Genomic DNA, 16,809 nt, shown 5'->3' with positions numbered 1-16,809 from the left:
TCTTTTAAAACTTCTTTGGCTTAGATGTGAGTTTTCATTTCCTTTATCTAAATATTGATGAGGAAAAGATGTCAGAGAGTATCCTAACCCCTCTACCCATTAGGCTTTAGTTCCATAATTTTTACTTAAAATAGAATGTGTGAATGTGTGGAGAAAAAAAGTCCTTTAAAGGACTTTAAAGTTATGCTGAAAAAGGACTAGAACTCTATTATTTTAGAATCTTTGTGAGGCTGACATTTGCTATTAAAGTAGCTTGTTACAGTTTTATTATTTATAAACTTGTAATGTCATTATTTGTTATTACATGCTGCCACCTAGTGAAATTCATAGGCTTGATGATAAGGAAGCAGGACAGCTGTGCCTGGGATTTCAGATTTGTGCTTTTTGTATCTGAATTTTGATATAAGTATCGGGATTTTCCCAAATTATGTAGCACTTTAGGGTGAAAACACTGGTATAGGTAAGATTTCCTAGGAAAAGCTCTCTGTAATATGTATGTGATTGCTCTTTTTTCCTTAGGAGAAAGTTACTTTGTTAGATTTTTGGAGGACCAAGATAAAGTTCAAAGGGATATTATGTATTAAACATGTTTTAGCCTTACTTACACCTGCTTTGTTTTGAAAATTGTCATTTTCCCCAGGTATGTGAAAGTTTAGGAAAAAGGGGAATTTTCTGGGAAAAAAGTCTTCATTAGTTTGATATTTTTAAAGAAACTTGCTCCTGCTCTACCAGGCTGCAATCTAATAAATATTTCCTATTATTCATGGCTTTTCCTTCCATTCCCCATCACCAAGCCTTCTTGTGCCTAATTCTGAGGATTTGTCTAATTTCTCAGCGAAGTACTTAGGATTTGAAATTCATAATATGTTAACAACAAGATCACTTACAATTAGATAGATTCATAGCATTTTCCTTAGCTAGCAGTGACCTCAAACTTTAAAAACATGTACCTCCGTTACTTTATAGAAGAAACATACACCCAGACAGGCCAAGTAGATTTTCCCGGTCTCTGAGCTTCCTCATGGCAGAGCTGAGCTTAGGCTGAGGTGTCTTGATAGCCATCAAATGTCCTAGACACTGGGATGTGCTCCTTGTCCTGGGTGAGAGAGTGGGATAAGACTTACCGGGGGTGGAGAGGAGCTGCAGTACGGTAGGAGGAGCGGGATTAGCTGCTCAGTACAGGGCACTTCTGCTTAGCAGCATCTGCAGATGTCAGCAGCCCATGAAGAAGGGCTCATCAGCAAAGTCTTGGCTCCCCTGTCCCTGCCCAGCACATGCAGGGCAAGGAGAGACAAGACAGAGCTTACAGGGCATGCTTCTGCTTTCTCTCGCGGAGGGCTGGCCTAAGCAAAGGGGTCCTGAGCTTGCAGGCTGGCAGCCCAAGCCATGCTCACTGCCTCCAGGAAATGAGTTTTCTATGCAAGCCCTCCTCTCCAAAAAGTTGTGATAGCAATATTAAAAGTAGCATTATTATTGGCTTGGTGTGGTGGCTCACACCTGTAATCCCAGCACTTTGGGAGGCCGAGGCGGGCAGGTCACCTGAGGTCAGAGTTCGAGATGAGCCTGGCCAACATGGCCAAACCCCATTTCTACTAAAAATACAAAAAAAAAAAAAAAATTAGCCGGGGGTGGGGGTGCACACCTGTAATCCCAGTTACTTGGGAGGCTGAGGCAGGAGAATTGTTTGAACTTGAGAGGTAAAGGTTGCAATGAGCAGAGATTGCACCACTGCACTCCAGCTTGGGTGACAGAGCCAGACTCCATGTCAAAAACCAAAAAAGTAGCATTATTATTAATATTAATTATCAATATTAGCTTGATACTACCTTTTTCATAGCAGTAAAAGCAATGTTAGGAATAAGAGAGTGACTGTATAACAATAAAATAAAAACAGGAAGCTAAAATAGTCTGACCCCATCTGCACCTAAGAACATCATCTTTCAAAAAGCTGAAGTAAATACCTAAAGAATGTCATGGGTATATTCTTACTAAATATGGGAGAATTTATCATATGTTCTCAAAATTTGATAAAACAATTTTTTTAAGAATTTAGAAAATTTGAGCAATACAATAAAATGAACATAATAGAGCCCTGATCCCATTAGTTAGAGAATACACATATTACTGAATGACACACAAAAAAATCTGAGCCACAAAAAAGTTATATTACCTAAAAATTAATATGCTGTAGGCCCCGTTGTTTGACTGAAATGCAATTTAAACTAGCAATTGATACTAAAAACAATCCCCATAGTTTTGGAAATTAAAAAAAATTCATAGTTATTGATTAATAATGTATATATTAAGAAGAAATTATAATAAAAATTACAAAATATTAAGACGAGAATAACAATGAAACACTACATATAAAAGATAATGGGATTTAGCTATTGCAATACTTTAGATTTATGGCTTTAATATATTTATTAGACAAAAGAAGATATAAAATTACAAAAGAAACTATTTAGTCTGAGAAGTTAGGAAAAGAATGGCAGAGTAACCTTAAAGCAAGAGAAAAAGGGAATAATGAAGATAAAAGCAGAAATTAATTAAATGGGAGGCAAAAAAAATAGACCATCAGTGAACATTAAAACTAGTTCTTTGAAAAGGCTAACAAAACAGACAAACTTACAGCAATGATAATTGATATTAAGCATTTTTCACGGGCAAATGATGATTAACATTAGGAATGAAAAAGGAATCACAACCAGATACAGAAGATATTGCAGATATTTCCAACTTTATGCCAAAAAGTTTGCAAATAGTTCATTAAGCTTGTAGAAAAATGTAGAGAACCAAAAATGATTTAAGAAGATACGGAAAATCTGAAAAGTCCTGTTAGCACTAGAGAAATTGAATTTGTCTTCAAAAACAGACACACACACACACACACACACACACACACACACACACACACACACGCTGTCACTCACCTGGATCAGACAATTTTCAAGACTAAGCCCATCAAATTGTGAAGAAAGATTCTTCACTAGCTTATGCAGACTGTTCCAGTGACTAGAGAAAGACAAAATTCTTAAGTTCATTTTATAAGGCTGATCTCCCCTTAAAAACAAAACAAGGACAATATGAGAAATGAAAACAGATGAATCTTCCTTAAGAATATTTATTTATAAAATTCAAAATAAAGCATTAATACATATAGTCAGCAGTATATATGTGAACAAGATTTAGTAGTTGAGAAAGGAGAAATTATAAAAAATTGGGTGTTAATTTGAACTAGCTTAAGTTTAGCAACATTGCTGAAGAAATGGTCACTGAGACTGCCAAGATGGTGTTAGGAGCTCGGTGTCAAAATTGTGGCAGGAGACCTATACCAACCTGTTGTCACTGAAACCCACTGGGCTGTGCCTTGTAAGTGCTGCAGGTGTCTCCATGGAGCCTCATCCTGTGGGTCACTAATCCAGAAGGGCCTTGAGAATGGGCCTCCTCTATTGTTTTCTACCCTCATTCCCCTGCACAGGAAGGGGATGACCTTCCTGGAGCCTGTGTCTTTGCAGGAGAGCCCCAACTGTAGCCCTGTTTCTGAACAGCCCTGGCTTTTATTGTAACAGGGAAACAGCCAACGAACTAACATAACTACATTTTTGTTTAAGGAGCATTTACCCATTCCTGCACCTAGGCTAGGATAATTTTAGAGCACTGAGATAATATGCAAAAACAGCAATCGTGGAGTTTCTATAACTAATTCTGGAATTAGAGGGAAAGTAGGTAAACAACTGTACTTTGTTAAAGATATACAGGTGCACTGTGACCTGACCAACGACAAAGAAGTTCCCAACCTCCTCCAACCCTCACTGGCACTCAGATGTCTGCAGTCATTGGTCACCCCTTGATCGCAACTCCCTCTTCTTCCTCCTGCCGTTAACATAAAAAGAGCCTGAAATTTGTACCAACTTAAGATGATACTTTAGGATGCTAGTCCACCATTTTCTTGGTTTGCTGATTCTCCAAATAAACCTGCTTTTCCTCCCACCAACCCTTGTCTCTGGAGTTTAGGCTTCCCAGCGGTGAGCAGCAGAACCACTCATCTATTGCCAAGCCTATTCTCACTCATTGAGCTGCACTTTGTTTCTATACTGGCTTCAGAGACAATCATCTGTCTCTCTGAGGCTGTAGGAACTGAAGCAGCTTTCATCTAAGAGCCTGACTGGTTGGGCTCAGAGGCCTCCTAGGCGGCATCCCTGGTGAGCCAGTATCCCTAAAATGTAGTTACTATTGGAGGACTGTACCACCACTTGTGTTCACCATAGGACTTGGTCACTTGGACCATCTTTTGGGATCGTAACAGGATCATCAAGGCCAGCTTCTACTCAAACACTGTTTCTTTGATTCACACATACATTGAAATGCACCTGTGCCTTGATGATAGCTACCACCACTACCCCTCAACCAAGACATCTGTCAGCACTGGGGAGTCCTGAATAAAAAGCACAGCATCAGTTGGCACTGGGATGAGAGCCCATGGGCTTTTTGATTTCCTGCTCTTATTGGCAGTTGGGAGCTAAATTTTCTCACCCTCAACTATCTTCAAACCCTGAACCTTGCAGAGCATTAAACCTTAATAAGGCATTGGTTGGACCTTCAGATACCCCATAGATTCAGTTTGCTGGTAACTGATTCAAGTTAACATGTGTCAGGGGCTGTGATGAATGGACTGACTCTGGATACCTTTGGAGAGCTTAAGAAAGCACTACAGACAGGACTGGGGAGCAATCCACCCAAGCCTTGGCAAAGGACCAAGAGGCGGTGGCGGTAGTAGCAGCACTTACTGATCAAGACCTTTAGAAGAAGTGAGATGGGACATAGAGCCGGGAAAATTTTCTGGGACTGAGGTTTCCTTGGAAGCCATCTGATACCTTGTCAAGGCCGCTAAGGAGACTTGGAGTCTTTCCAGGCAAGCACTTGGAATTGTTCCACAGGACTTGGTTTCCTCAAGCCAGTGAGGCTCATAGGGGGAAAGATTCACAGTTCATCACCTCTGTGGTTACCTGCAGCACAAGGCTTGGGTGACCAGAAGGAGGAATGGTCACACACTGAGCCTACATATTCTAATCATTATTTTCGCTGGGATTTTGTAACTAAATCCCTTTTTTGCTGGAACAAGGGCAATCAAACCTATGTATGGAAGATTCTAAATAAAATTCTAAAGGAGAAATTCTGAAAACAAACAAACAAACAAAAAACACAAACCTTGAATAATGGCAACATCATGAGAATATTTGTAGCCCCAGAGTGACTACTTTGGATGCTATACAGTTACTTGTATACGGATGTCAGGTAAGTTTATTGAATCATTATTTTTAAAATCTTATTTGCCTACTCACAGAGCCTATTTTTTCAGAAGTCTTAATAATCACATTTTACATGCTTACAAATGCTTGCTGGTGTCAGGCTCTGCTCTATGAATTCCACACGTACAGCTCATTCATTCTTGTTGCAGTCCCAGGAGGAATGGCTTCTTGCTTTCTCCATTTCACTTTTAAGCAACTTGCCCAAGGTCATACAACTATTCAGTGGAGGAAGTGAGGTTTAAACCCGCAAGGCCTGGCTCTGGAGCTTGGTTCTTAACCACTACCTCCACTGCATCTGATTATGTCATCTACTCACAGGATATTTTCCAATTTAAAATGACCACAAGAAATCCTTAGAAACAGCCCCAATTTGCCAGATAATCATGACTGTCTTCTCTCCTATCCCTCAGGGGAAGCCATGTGGATCTGGCTTAACTTTCTTAGGAGAGGCGTATCAGTTAGCGTTCCTCTTTGGAAAGCCACAAAAATGAACGCTGTCCAAGATCTTATAAAAGTGGAATTTGTTAGAGGGATGTATGGATCAGGTAATAAGAGGGAAACAGGAGAATCAAGCTTAAAAATAGGATGGGAGGAGCCATGAACAGAAACTATGTCTACTGTGGAAGTATAAGCAACAGGAACTTCACAAAATTCAGGGCACTGCTGCTGGAGCAAAAAAACCCCAATTCATCTGAGTCTTGGGAGCCTTGGGAGCCTTGGAGGAATGAATATAAGTGGCCAAGTTGGACCATGCACTTCCTAGGGACTGTACAGTATAGTAAGAGGAAGGTTCTGGGGGAAGGAGCCTCTGGGTACTTCAGAATGGAAGTAGAAAGTATTGGGACTTTAGTAGTGGGAGGGAAGAACTTCATGTTTTTCTACTGATATTGCACAGAATGGGGAAGAGGTAAATATAATGGGGAAGAGGAGGAAGTGAGCAGGAAACTGACTTGAAAACTATTACAATAGGCCAAGTAGGTGGTTATGTAAAATTAAAACTTGGATAATAGAAGAAAGAATGAGAGGAAAAATAGGATTTAAGAGGGTGACTTAACAGCAGTTTTCTTTTTCCTTGTTCTTCCCTATTTTTGGGGTTCTCAACCATCATCTCCTGCCCACAGGAGGCAACTCTGGGAATTAGAAGTTGTCTATTCCCTTGTCTGAATTCTTGCCTAAAGGCGTTCAATTGCTGACCTCTCTTCTCGAATTTTCAATCTCATCTCAGTATCATTTTGCTTCCTAGTATTTTCAATCCAAACCATTTTACTTATGATAGAAACTGAAGCAAGTCTGGTTTGTCTTTGTAATGTAAATGTAATTTCGGAAGTAGACCATTCCCCTTGATTATAAGCAAAGTCAAACCTAATATTAGTTTGGATTTATGTTACTGTTAATATTATTTACTCTCTGAAAACAGACTAACCCCAATTAACATTGTGAATTGTCTGCCCTGTAATGACCAGATACTCCATTCTATTACATTATTGAAATCATTTGCATGGTAATTATGGTTTAGCTCTATCGGTAATTGGAATTGTTTGCCTTCTGGTAGTGTTGTACAATGGTGCCTCATTAATCACATAGAAAACCTTGCCACGTGGCAGAATTAAGGAAGTATAATAATACACTCCCACTAAACTCGTGGTTCTAAACCAGCGTTTCAGTTTGTTCCATTACCTTTCCTCTTATGTAGGTTTTTGTTTGTTTGTTTATTTAGTTTCTAAGCCACTCATGACAGAAAAACAATATAAACTGCAAATGTGAAAATGTGATTGTTCTAGGAAAAGTTTATTTAAAAATTCCATCTCATCTTCCTCATCTCTTCAATATTTCTCCTTCCTCCAATCTGATAAATGAAGCAAATATCATAGGCTGCCAAGGGAATTGAGATATTTTTGTGTGTTAGTGTGTGTGTGTATAATTTAAGTAAACCAAATGTATAGGAAAAATCTGAGTTTGCATTAAAAACAAAACAAAACAAACAACTGTGGACTTAACCTTTACTTTACAAAAGGATTCTTTTAAAACTGTCTTTAAATCCCAAAGTGCCCCTGGTGCAGTGAAAATACTATTTAATCTCTAAAATTTATATTTTTTTCAGGAAGTTTAATAGAATAAAATGATCCAAAAATCCATATACACACACATGTGCATGCAATTAAAATATGGTCATCTTCTTGTCTGATGTGCTGGATCAGTGCCTGACATGTCAAAGGCGCCCAGAGGTGATTTCTTCAGTGGTGGTGGTGGGGCATTCTGGCAGGTGATCGCCCCTCAGAGCCACACGTGTAAGTGAGGCAAGTGCCCTCTTTCCTTGGCGTCCTATACCTTCTTGGATGCACCCTCCCCTTTCCCATTTTTAGGGATTTTTAGGGATGCACCCTTCCCCATTTCCCAGCCAGAACCCAGAGAGAGGAAACAAGGACAGGCTTTCTCTTTGGCTGCTGGTCTATACTCGCACTTCCACTATATCCCCTTGGGACCAGAAGTGGGGATGGGTTTCTCATTCTTGTCTTTTCCTCTCTCCCAGGACTCCTTCTGGTATCCACAGTCTAGAGGAGGCAGGGACTGGGCATCTGACACCCCTATGTAACATTCTCTTTTTTCTTAATTCAGCTCCATCGTTAAGTTTTAATAATGGGAAGAGTGGATTACACGTGTTTCAGTTTTTTGATATATGAAATTTGGGCTAAGTACTTAATCTGAAATGGCATTGTTTTAAACTGGAAGAGAGTTAGCAAATTTAGATTTTTTTCTATTATCCATTGGGTATAGACGGGTATTAGGTGGAATAGTTATTTTTTTTCTGCACATCTGAGTCCAGAGAATGAATTTGCATCTGTCACCACACAGGTCTAAGGGTTCATCTTGGGCATCTGCAGAAAGACTGGGTGAGTGTTTGAATGCGGGATCAGAGATGACTATGGACTTGAGGCCCCTTCAATGAACCCAGCCTTTGGGGGTACTCTTTTGGGCCATACTATAGCCTAGTTACTCAAACTAGGGATGCATAATGGAGAGAGAAAACCTTCTGGAGTCAAATACCTTCAGTTTTCTTTTTTTCTTGTCACATAGGGACAATTATTCCTATCATAATAATTAAATGAGATAATATATGTAGGGCACACGGTATAGTACCTGGGACATGGTAAGTTCTCAATACGCATCAGCTGCTATCTTTCATGTTATTAATGGGCCTCAGGGCTTTTTGCAACATTGTCCACATCAGAGCCATAGTCATGTCATCCTCGAATAACACAACTTTTGCAGGAAGCCAACAGAAGGCTTTAGAGAGCTGCCAATTTTGGAAAGATGTATTAGGCATCTAGGTCTGCCATAACAATATACCCCAGACTGGGTGGCTTAGACAATAGTAGTTTACTTTCTCATCGTTCTGGAGACTGGAAGTTCAAGATTAAGGTACCAGAAGGGTTGGTTTCTGGTGAGGCCTCTCTTCCTGGCGTGCCATCTTCTCACTGTGTCCTCGCATGGTCTTTCTTCTGTGTGTGCTCATGGAGAGAGAGAGAGAACGCTCTGGTGTTTCTTCCTCTTCTTATGAGGACACTGGCCGTATCAGATTAGGGCAACATCGTTATGACCTCATTTAACTTTAATTACCCTATCTCGAAATACAGTCACATTGGAGGATGGGGCTTCAACATATAAATTTTGGGCAAGGGGAACACAGTTTGGTCTGGAACATAAGGCCTAATTGGACTTACAGGTATATTTCCTTCTTGTTCAAAGTGGTGTGAGCTTGGATTTACAGTTAATTGCAGCTTAAATCCTTCTAAGTGATACAACTATCACATCAAAGAGCTTTTACCCGAGGATTCATGGAACTCCCTAAAATTGTATGCAAATTTTTGTATTCATGCCCATTTTCAGAGCTACCAGCAGATTATAAAGTGGCCCCAAAAGGATAAAAGTCCAATTATTTAAAAGTACTATTTGGGCAAACAAATGGTCATAGTGGTTAAATTTAACCTTTGGGCATCCAAATTTTAACCACTGATGTTAACAATTTTAGAAGTACTTTGGAACCAGGTAAAAACTCCTTAAATAAAAGTCACAGAATGTGGCCTTATTAGGGAACCATTATGGAGTTTCTTTGTCTTAATCTTCTTATATCTTAATCTTGTATCCCACCATCTATCACAGTGTTTGACATATATTCTAGTATATGATCAATGAATAAATGAATGAAAGAGTGAATATATCAAGTACTCAAGAGCCAAGATATTTCATTTATTCCCTATCCCCAGTGCTGGTTTTTTGTTTTTTTTTTTTTTTGAGACAGAGTCTCACTCTGTTGCCCAGGCTGGAGTGCAGTCGTACAATCTCGGCTCACTGCAACCTCTGCTTCCCAGGCTCAAGTAATTCTCATGCCTCAGCTTCCTGAGTAGCAGAACTATAAGCATGTGCTACCGCACCCGGCTAATTTTTGTATTTTTAGTAGAGACAGGATTTTGCCATGTTTCCCAGGCTGGTCTTGAACTCCTGGCCTCAAGTGATCTGCCTGCCGTGGCCCCCCAAAGTGTTGGGATTACAGGCATGAGCCACCATAGCCGGCCAGAATAAAGACTTTAAATCAACAACCCACTGCTGTTTTTTGTTTGTTAGGGATTTCACAAAATAACAACATAACAACAATATAAATCCTTATACTTACCTGGTACTTTACAGTTTACAAAGCACTTCTGGATAAAGTGTTTCTGTCAGGAGAGGTGGTTCCCGCAAGAAAAATTGGCAACATGATACCAGAAGAAAGGGAATAAACCATTAAGGCTAAGATGTCACTGTAACCTGCAAAGTAGAGAGGTGGCAAGATTCCTGGTCTTTAATGACATCCCTGAGCCATCGAACTTTGCCTGCCCATGGGCTTCTGTGATTATTCTCTTATTTAAAGCAGTTTGAAGCTGGGTCCTCAGTTTGGAGCTGCCCCTAAAGGCACCCTAAGTGATGCAACTGTGTCATAACGGAGACTTTACCTGGGGGGAACTTTTACCTGGGGTGAGTTACTAGAATAAGCAGGGAATGGATAATGGGCAGGTGGAAAGCTAGACCATCTTCAGGACATAGTTGAGAAAGAGGTAGAAATGACACTACAATTAATATCATCTGACTCCAACCTGGAGTTCCTTCCACTATCACAGGAGTGGACAAATTTTTACATGAAGTTTAAGACAATGAATATTTTTGGTTTTGTAGATCATGGGCTTCTGTCATGACGATTCAACTCTGCTGTTTAGTGGAAGCACCCATGATGGTATGCCAATGAATGGTGTGCTTTAATCCACACTTACCTTAATGGTACTGGTGAAGGACATGGTATTGCTGAGGGACAATGGTGGTACTGGTGAGGGACAATGACCTCAAAACAAAATCAATCTCAGTCCAAATCTGACCCAAGTAGGAGCACCTCTCCCACACCAATATGTCACAAAATGTTAGTAGTTACATAAAAAGACATCCTCCATACACCACGTTCTCCAACGAGCCTCTCTCCTCTCCACTTTCCACCAACCTTAGGAGAGATAGACTCAAAAGAGGAAAGGGATGGAGGTTCGTGTGTCAGGAATTACACACCTGTCCTCCTCCTTTAAGGGGTCTGAGACTGATTAGGAAAGAGTCCCCAACTTCTATCCTAATTCTTTATGCCACCAAAATAGCCTGAGGTGGGCAATGTTGAGAAGGGAACAGAGAGAAGATGAGATTTAAATCATGTTTAAGTCGCAAGTTTTAAACTGGTCTGGACTTTTAATAGCAGGATATATCTGGAAAGTTATAGCACCTGCCCAAGATGTCCCTCAAAGATGTTGATATGGTTTGGCTCTGTGTCTGAACCCAAATCTCATGTCAAATTGTAATGCCTAATGTTGAGGGAGGGAACTGATGGAAAATGATTGGATCATAGGGGCAAACTTCCCCCATGCTATACTCATGATAGTAAGTTCTCATGAAATCTGATTGTTTGAAAATGTGTGGCATTTCTCCCCCACCTCCTGCCACCACGTGAAGAAGGTGCTTACTTCTCATTCACCTCTGCCATGATTGTAAGTTTCCCGAGGCCTCCTAGTCATGCTTCCTGTTAAGCCTGCAGTACTGTGAGCCAATTAAACCTCTTTTCTTCATAAATTACCCAGTCTCAGGTAGTATCTTTATGGCAGTAAGAAAATAAATTAATACATAAAATTGGTACCAGGAGTGGGGCACTGCTATAAATATACCTGAAAAAGTGGAAGTGACTTTGGAACTGGGTAATGGGCAGAAGTTGGGACAGTTTGGAGAGCTCAAAAGAAGACAAGAATATGTGGGAAAGTTTGGAACTTCCTAGAGACTTGTGAAATGGTTTTGACCAAAATGTTGATAGTGATATGGACAATGAAGTCCAGGCTGAGGTGGCCTCAGATGAATATGAGGAACCTATTGGGAACTGGAGTAAAAGTCACTCTTGCTATGTTTTAGCAACAAGACTGGCAGCATTTTGCCTCTTCCCTAGAAATCTATGGAAATTTGAACTTGAGAGAGATGATTTAGGGTATTTGTTGGATGAAATTTCTAAGGAGCAAAGCATTCAAGAGTTGACTTGGTTTTTCTGAACACGTATGCTCATATGCATGAACAAAGAGATTATCTGAACTGGAACATATATTTAAAAGGGAGCAGAGCATAAAAGTTTGGAAAATTTGCAGCCCAGCCATGTGGTATAAAAGAAAAACTCATTTTCTGGGGAGGAATTCAAGCCTGCTACAGACATTTGTGTAAGTAGAGAGGAGCCAAATGTTAATAACCAAGACAATGGGAAAAATGTCTCCTGGGCATTTCAGATACTTTTATGGCAGCCCCTGCCATCACAGGCCTGGAGGCCTAGAAGAAAAAAATCATTTCATGGGCCAAGCCCAGGGACCTGCTGCTCTGTGGAGCTGCTGGATATGGCATCCTGTGTCCTAGCCACTCCAGCCCCAGCCATGGCTAAGAGGGGCCAAGGTACAGCTCAGGCTGTTGGTTCAGATGGTGCAAGCCCCAAGCCTTGGTGACTTCCACATGCTGTGGAGCCTTCAGGTTGTCCAAAAGGCAAGAGGTGAAGTTTGGGAACCTCCACCTAGATTTCGGAGGATGCATGGAAAAGCCTGGATGTCCAGGCAGAAGTCTGCTGTAGGGGCAGAGCCCTCATGGAGAACCTCTACTAGGGCAGTGCAGAGGGGAATTGTGGGGTTGGAGCTCCCACATAGAGTCCCCACTTGGGCATTGCCTAATGGAGCTGTGAGAAGAGGGTCACCATCCTTCAGACCCCAGAATAGTATGATCCATTCTGTGTAAGTGTAAGCTTGCAGCATACACTTGGAAATGCTGCAGGCACTCAATGCCAGTCCATGAAAGCAGCCACAGAGGCTGTACTCTGCAGAACAACAAGGATGGAGCTGCTTAAGACCTTGGGAGCCTGTCCTTTGTGTCAGTGGGGCTTGGATGTGAGACATACAGTCAAAGGAGATTACTTTGGACCTTTAAGGTTTAATGACTGCCCTGCTGGATTTCAGGCCTGCACAGGGCCTGTAGCCCCTTTGTTTTGGCCAATTTCTCCCTTTTGGAATGGGAGCATTTACCCAATGCCTGTACTCATATTGTACCTTGGAAGTAACTAACTTGGTTTTGATTTTACAGGCTCATAGGCAGCAGGGACTTAGTTTGTTTCTGATGAGACTTTGGCCTTGGATTTTTGAATTAATGCTGGAATGAGTTAAGACTTTGGGGGACTGTTGGGAATGCATGATTGATTTTGAAATGTGAGGACATGCAATTTGGGAGGGTCTAGGGGAGGAATGATATGGTTTGGCTCTGTCTCCCCACCCAAATCTCATGTTGATATGTAATTCCCAATGTTGGTGGGAGGTGATTGGATCATGGGGGCAAATTTCCCAAACTTCTCTTGATAGTGAGTGAGTTCTCATGAGATCTGATGGTTTAAAAGTATATGGCACTTCCCCACAGCCGCCATCATGTAAAGAAGCTGCCTGCTTCCCCTTCATCTTCTGCCATGATTGTAAGTTTCTTGAGGCTTCCCAGTTGTGCTTCCCATTAAGCCAGTGCAACTGTGAGTCAATTAAACCTCTTGCTTCACAAATTATCCAGTCTCAGGTAGTTCTTTATAGCAGTGTGAAAACAGAATAATACAGATATCAAAGGAAATTTTAAAGAGTCTATATGAAGGGAATAATTGTAGAAAAGTTAATGTTTCAGGTTTTCATGTTTACATCCCACTGAAACTATATTCCTGGTGTATATTGAGTTGCTGCAAAACCAAGTATCATCTGTAGGTGGAGCTGTAACCTTTTTCAGAACCATAACATTTTGAATTGGGAGGAACCTTAGAGAAGCTGACGGTAAATTGGGTTGCCCTTTGAGTCACCTGAAGAGACTTAAAAATTTGGATTCCTAGGCACCAGAATCTTGGAGATTCCAATTCAGGAGGCCTGCAATGAGTCCCAGTGATAGGGATGATGGGGGATGCAATCCTTCCAGCTCACCTTGGGGCCACTCTGCACATCATAGACACCAACTCTGCCTGATGAATTTGCAGAGAAGCATTTATCATTTTCCTGGAGAAACAGCAGTTGTTACTTGTTTCTCCTCATGAGACCAATGATCGTTCTAAAAAATTTTGTTTGTCCAATTTTACGGTCCTATAAATGGGAGTTACCTCATCTCTTTTGAAAAAACCACAATATTGGTGTTTTGGATGATAACAAAAGACCCCAGAGACTGGAGACTGCTTACGAGTTTTCTTCTCCATTTAGCTCTTTTTAAATAAAACTTCAAATTGTTGATCTGCATGGTCCCTGCCTTCTACCAGGAGATGGTGTGGGAAAGTAGAGAAGATATTTTTGTGTCTGTATGTTTAGGGCCTTCTGAGTGAAGAAATCTGGGGCTTGGGATAAAGAACAAGCCTGAAAGTGAGATGGTGATTTAAATCCAGGAGACCTTAACAGGGATTTAAAGAGTTATCTATTTATATTTCAAATATATATTTATATTTCAAAATATATTTACATTTCAGTTATATATTTGTATTTCAAAGGGGGGAATAAGGCCCTTGGTTGTAAACTCCAGTTGGTCTTGCTTACCCTTAGGGATGAGACATTTATTTACATTCAGAAGGGAAAGAAGCCAGGAAACTTCCTCTTCCCTTCCCAAAGGGCCTACATATACAATAAGAAGACCAGATTTCCTTCCCTCTTTCTGGAGTGGAGAGGGCAGCTTGTACACAGGCTTGCAGATTCATGTTTCTGGGGTTCCTCTCCCATGATACAAAAACTCCTTTGTGTGGGCATGTGTGGCTCTCGTTGTGCCACTCCTGAAGGGGAAAGAATTGAGGCATGAGGAATGGATACAGTTATTGCTATAAGTAAGTAACAATTATTGATTTGGTCCAGAAACCTCATGTTTGCATTCAGGATAATACAAAGGAATATAGATATTAAAAGCTTATCAGCTGGAAGTCTGAAGAATGTTATGGCTCCAGAGATGGTATAGATGGTATGGCTCCATTGATGGGTTCAAATAGCTGAGAGTTTGTCTGGACTTATGGCTGTGCCTCTTCATTGACAATGGCATAGTGTCTGATGTAGAAGTGAGGTGGCAGGGCACGGACATCTTCTGATTTCTTTTTCTGTTTCAATCAAGAAAGAAATAAAGGGCCCATGGTGATATCTATTCACTATCTTCCTTTGCCTTTTTTGGTATTTAATATTATGGTATGTTTATTTGGCATATATACAATACAGGGGTGTGTTGATAACTTTTACAGCCAGCTCCCTAGGAAAAAAGTCCTAATTTGTAGTGTTTGCCAATATCTATGGTGTAAACACTCTCACCATAGTTGATTTTAGGCTACCAACATGATGTCAACCAGTATGCAAAGTTCCTGAAAATTTAACAGTAGGCTCTTTCAAGCTATGAGCCAACTGTACCACACCATTGATATATGGCTAAAACAAACAAAACAAAATAGAACATGTGTATCAAAAGGTCAAGCAATATAGGAGAATTTCAAATGACATATGTAGTGGTCTCCCACTCCATTAAGAGTTTAATTCCCCCACTTCTTGTCATTGAGAGCAGACTACATTTAATGACTCCTTCCAAAGAATAACACAGGGACAGGGAAAAACAGTACTTTTGCAGTGGAGAAACCTGGAAAACACTGTTTTAGTCAGGTAATAAAAGTTAACATAGTATAGTGGTATCATGCAAATATCATTCATCACCTAATCTGATGTGATGCAATTCACATCAGTAAGACTTTTGCAAAAAGCCAGTAACCCAAGGAAAATTGCAAGAAAAACATTGGACAAACTCAAATTACAGGACATTCTACAGGATATCTGGCCACTACTCCTCAAGACTCCCAAGGTCATGACCGTCAAGGATAGACTGAGAAGTAAATTCATTTTTTGAAGTACATTCTTTAAATCAAACGAACGCTTGTCTGCTTTTGCATATTATACGGCTTCGTTTCAGGTATTTTTAGAAAGTGTTCATTTTCTATCCATTTAGAAATGTAGACATTAGGGTCAAATTGTGTATTTATAAATCTCATTTTACCACCAGATGTATAAAATTAACTTCAGAATTACTACAAATAGGTTATGTCATCCATCTGTGAGATAAATCGATACAAAAGAAAATATCTACAAAATTTCTTGGAGGTTTAGCCCCTTCAAGTTCTCAGACTAACAAAAGTACAATGCACAGTGATCTTCACTCCGTGACAAGCAAATGCTATTTCATGGAATGTTAAATGTGGTGAGAACGTGGACAGAATGTGGGCTCTAGCCCCTCATTTGACAGAGGAAAACTGAAGCTCCGTGGACCTGCTCAGTGTCAAGTCAAACCCCTGGGCATTTCGACTCTCACCCCATGGTTTCTTCCATCACATTCAGCTGGTAAAAGTGCATTAGAGCATGAGAAATGTGAACTAAAAGAAAATCCTAACTCCCCGAATTGACTGAATACAACCCCCCCTTGGCCAAGGATACCCCAGAGAAACTGTAAAAACTGAGTTCCTGGCCATGATGGGACAGGAGGTCAGATATCCCTCATTATACCCTCTTCCTTTTGGGTTTAGACACAACTGATCAGCATTGATGTTAAAATAGAGATCATAAGATTGACAGAATGGACTCTGTGGCAATATGATCCCAAACTGTAAACCTAAGACCATGACAGGCAAGACCTATGCCCCTACACTTAAAAGACTAAACTATGCTCTTTTTTTTTAAAAATGCCTAACATTTTTTATTTTTTATTTTTATCTATTTACTTATTTTTATTTTTAGTAGAGACAGGGTTTTACCATGTTGTCCAGGCTGATCTTGAGCTCCTGGGCTCAAGCAATACCCCGCCTCGGCCTCTGGAAGTGCTGGGATTACAGGCGTGAGCCATCGCAGCTGGCCGCAAATAAACTATGTTCTAACTGCCACAGGTTTTTATTTTT

At 40.4% G+C, this 16,809-nt stretch overlaps 1 pseudogene; it reads left to right on the top strand.

The window, feature by feature from the left end:
• LOC116456931 (uncharacterized) overlaps positions 1-16,809 on the top strand; it is a 63,811-nt pseudogene that overhangs the window by 39,128 nt on the left and 7,874 nt on the right.

Source organism: Hylobates moloch, unplaced genomic scaffold (genome assembly GCF_009828535.3).
Source record: "Hylobates moloch isolate HMO894 unplaced genomic scaffold, HMol_V3 SCAFFOLD_17, whole genome shotgun sequence".
Lineage (NCBI taxonomy): Eukaryota > Metazoa > Chordata > Mammalia > Primates > Hylobatidae > Hylobates > Hylobates moloch.
The sequence above is the reverse complement of the archived record's forward strand: the minus strand, read 5'-3'. Positions and strand labels throughout refer to the sequence as shown.